The sequence below is a fragment of the Zingiber officinale genome, chromosome 6A (genome assembly GCF_018446385.1).
Source record: "Zingiber officinale cultivar Zhangliang chromosome 6A, Zo_v1.1, whole genome shotgun sequence".
Lineage (NCBI taxonomy): Eukaryota > Viridiplantae > Streptophyta > Magnoliopsida > Zingiberales > Zingiberaceae > Zingiber > Zingiber officinale.
In genome coordinates, this window is record NC_055997.1 from 23,068,718 (window position 1) to 23,072,449 (window position 3,732).

Here is a 3,732-nt window from a genome sequence, read left to right on the forward strand (position 1 = left end):
TTCCTTGATCTTGGCAAATAAGGAAAGTTTTAATAAAAACTTCCTTATTTTCCTTGCCATTGAAAAGGAAAATTTAATTAATTAAAAAAATTCCTTTTCTCTATCAATGTGGCCGACCATATCAAATCCTCCAAGGAAAGAAAGTTTTAAATATAAAATTAAAACTTCCTAATTTGTTTCTAAAAATTTTTAAATAAAAATTTCTCTTTTAAAAATTCCCTTCATGGTTGGTCATAAAAGGAAACTTTTATAAATTAAAATCTCTCTATTAAAATATGTGGATGATTTACAAAAAGGAAAGTTTTCTCTAAAATTAAAATCTTCCTTTCAATCTATAAATAAAGAAAGATATCAAATCTTTTCTCTTAATCTTTTGTAGAAAATATAAAAGGAAAGATTTAAATTTTAAAACTCTCTTTTAAAATCATGAGGATGGTTACAAAAAAGGAAAGTTTTATCAAAAATTAAAATCTTCCTTTTAACTACAAATAAGGAAAGATATCAAACCTTTCTCTTAATCTTTTGTAGAAAACTATAAAAGGAAATATTTAAATTTTAAACTCTCTTTTAAAACCATGGCTTCCACATAAGAAAGATTTTTAAAAAATAAAATTCTTTTAATTTATTGTGGCCGGTCACCTAAGCTTGGGTTCAAGATAGGGTCGGTCACACTTCAACCCATCCAAGCCATGTCTTTGCCGACCCTTGCTTGGGCTCTAAGCTTGGCTTGGCCGGCCACCTAAGGATGGGTAAGAAGGTGGATATAAGACTTTATAAATAAGAGGCTACGACAGGGACCGAGAGGAGGAATTGGTTTTGGTCTCCTAATGAACTTGAGCTTCCCGTGTTCGCCCCGAACACCCAACTCGAGTTCATCAATAATATCTCATTCAACTAAAGAGTTATTATTGAACTACCGCATCAATCCCATATTACTATATGGGCTCCTCTTTATCATGAGTGTGTTAATCTCCCTGTGTTTAAGATATCGAATGTTCACTAATTAAATGAGTTACTGACAACTCACTTAATTAATATCTAGCTCCAAGAGTAGTACCACTCAACCTTATCGTCATGTCGGACTAAGTCCACCTGCAGGGTTTACATGACAATCCTTATGAGCTCCTCTTGGGGGCATTATCAACCTAGATTACTAGGACACAGTTTCATTCTATAATCAACAACACACCGTATAAATAATATCATTTCCTAATTTATCAGGTCTATTGATTTATCGAACTAAATCGCACCCTTTGATAAATTAAAGAAATGAATATTGAATATATGTGTTTGTTATTATATCATGATTAAGAGCACACATTTCCATAATAACAAAGGTCTTGTTCTTTTATGCAGTAAGTATAAAAAGAACTTACCTTAAATGGTCCTGCTCAATACACTCAGAGTGTACTAGTGTAATTTTATAGTTAAGATAAACTAATATCAAATTACACTACGACTATTCCAATGGTTTGTTCATTTCCATCTTAGTCGTAAGCTACTGTTTATAATTTATAAGAAATTGATAACATGATCTTCTGTATGTAACACCACACACCGTGTTATCTACAATATAAATTAATTGAACAACTACACTTAGCATATAAATGTAGACAATTGACCAATGTAATTCTTTATTTCAAAATAAATGTTTACAAAAAGTTAGGCTTTTAGTATACACTCTAACAATATAATCGCATATCAGACCCAATGTCCTGATACCTACCATATTAACCTAACATGCATGAGCAAGGTCTAGCTGAAATCTAACATCATAGTGGAGCACCTTGCAAATCGATTAAGTATTGGAGTAGATCATATTGCAGGTGTTGTTGGATATTTATTCCCCAAACATCCAATGAAACCATAAACACGATTTTTGTCATCACCGTTTGCAACCAAACTGTAATTTTTTTTTTACATCACTATCCTATTTTACAGTAATAAATCTATACATACATCGTTAAATATTTAACTATATTCTTCTACTAATTTCACTCTTGCTAGAAGTTTGTCCTTCAACGCTGACGTTCTTAACTGTTGTTATCCTTTGGACTCCTCTTGAAACTCTTACGGATCCCTAAACCCTAATTGGTCTTTTGCAATCCTGCCAACCAGCACAAGAAGGAATGACAAGCGAAGGAGATTCATATTTCTTTTATGTTTATAAAACCAGGTAGAGGGATGGAGGGAGAGAGACGTTGAGAGGACGTGTATCCGAATCATAAATTAATTTTCAATTCAATTTGTGACTTGGATGCTTGGAAAATGATGATTGAAAACAGGAGGTTAGCAAGTTGTCAGAAGGGTAAACTGAGAATTAATTTTTTTTTATCTACGTCTTTTAGTATAAATTAAATTTACCTACGTCTTTTGATAAATATAATATACAAGCTATGTTTTTTTTTTTTGATAAATTATCATTTTTTTATGATATCGTTCACGTCTATCAAAGATTATAAAATATGTTTTATGTTATATTATTTTATTTAAAATTATATATACCATAAAGTAATACATGTTAATTACTTAGATATATTCCACTGGGCAAGGACTCTAATAAAGCAACCCATTCCTACTTGTCTTGTTGTTCAGGCCATTTGTGCTACTCTAATAGAACTCCATGGATACCTTACAAAGCTTTCAACTGTAGGAGAGGATGATACAATTTAACTAATGAACAGAAGATGAGGCACTAAGTTACGTTGCTAATCTTTTATTGTGTATTAGTTACAATGTACTTATCTTAATCTCGTGCTAATGACCCAGTAATTAAACTATCACATTAGTTACAATGTATTTATCTTAATCTCGTGCTAATGACCCAGTAATTAAACTATCACATGTCTTTTAAGAAAATTTTCATTTTCCTTTTCATTTCCATTTCTATTTTTAGTGTATTATTTATTTCCATAAATATCCTTAAAGCAACAGTCAATCCACCGATGCATGATGATAATAAAAGTTAATATGTTCGTCCTCAGTATTCTTGTCAATTCGTCTCAAGATCAACACGGATAAGATAAATCATGGACGGTTATTAGCCTTTGAAATAATGACTAATACATAAGAGAGATATTTACTTCGATTTTATTAAAATTTAAATTTCAAATTTTACGATGATAATATTTTATGTATTAATTATTAGACTTATCCTAGGAGACATCAATCCTTCGATGCATGTCTGTTTAGGTGAATTAATAATAATTAATAAAAGAAATTAAAAAATCATATATAAATTCGCCTTATTGATTAGGAAGCAAACTATTTAATTTAACTTCCTTTTTACGGAAAGGACAACTGTGCCAATTATATTAATGATTTCCTTTCCTTTTCAATCGAATAAGCAATGTGAAATAAAGAGTGTTTTTTTTTTCGTTTAAACTGCTCCATTTAATTTGATTTTGAGATATTATAAAGAAAATATGATTTATTGGAGTTATTCTAAAAACAGTACGTTAACCTCATACTAAAGTTTCTCAAATATTTAAATCAACTACTGAATTAGGCGAGCACATAATATCTGTTTTCATATCATTCTGAACTCTCTAGATCCAACAGTCAATTTTGACCGAAACTCTTTAAATTCATTCAACCAAAATCAATTGATGAAACTAAAGAGTTTGCAATGATGTAAAACTAGGTTCTATGAGTTGTTCTAGTTCTCATGATTATATGCATATACTCAAACATCAATTTGATTCAATATATTAAAAACAATGATTTTAATTC